The sequence below is a fragment of the Hippocampus comes genome, unplaced genomic scaffold, assembly GCF_001891065.2.
Source record: "Hippocampus comes isolate QL1 unplaced genomic scaffold, H_comes_QL1_v1.1 scaffold237, whole genome shotgun sequence".
Lineage (NCBI taxonomy): Eukaryota > Metazoa > Chordata > Actinopteri > Syngnathiformes > Syngnathidae > Hippocampus > Hippocampus comes.
Genome location: NW_017806159.1, coordinates 1,063,173 through 1,063,679, shown reverse-complemented (window position 1 = coordinate 1,063,679; position 507 = coordinate 1,063,173). Strand labels below are relative to the sequence as shown.

Below are 507 nucleotides of genomic sequence, written 5' to 3'. Positions count from 1 at the left end.
TTAGAATTGTGTCCGAACGACGTTGTGCTGTAACATGTCTGGCAATACTGAGCTTTACTGGAAGAGGTCAAATATAACACTGGTCAAGATCAAATTTTCACCCGAGGTGGCTTAATGTGTTCCAAAATATATTTTTGATGGCGATTTTGGGGGGAGGGGGTACAAAACTCACTTCTTTGGGCACTTTTTGGTGGTGTGGAGAAGGCAAAGGCGACAGGCGGCTATTGTGCTGGACTCGACTGTGTTTCCTAGCAGACAGGATGTCGAAGGTCAGTGTTAAAAGCGACGCTCTCGCCTGAATCAAACATGTCCGACGCTTTTCACCTCTCGAACGGGAGCTTTTTAAACTCGGACTCCCTCACGAAGTCAATCACCTGCTTCTGCGTGCGGCCGCTGCGGAGACAAGCAGAGGCACTGAGGGAGGCCATTCGGAAGGGGAGTCGAATTCACAGGTGTTGAAACCATTCCGAGGCAAAAGAAAAAAACAACCCACGAAAGGGAGCTTTT

The 507-nt window shown here is 48.7% G+C and overlaps 1 protein-coding gene across 1 annotated transcript in view; it reads right to left on the bottom strand.

The window, feature by feature from the left end:
• Window positions 1-507, bottom strand: part of LOC109531204 (FERM, RhoGEF and pleckstrin domain-containing protein 1) — a 48,310-nt gene that overhangs the window by 17,151 nt on the left and 30,652 nt on the right. The gene's annotated exons all lie outside the window — the stretch shown is intronic.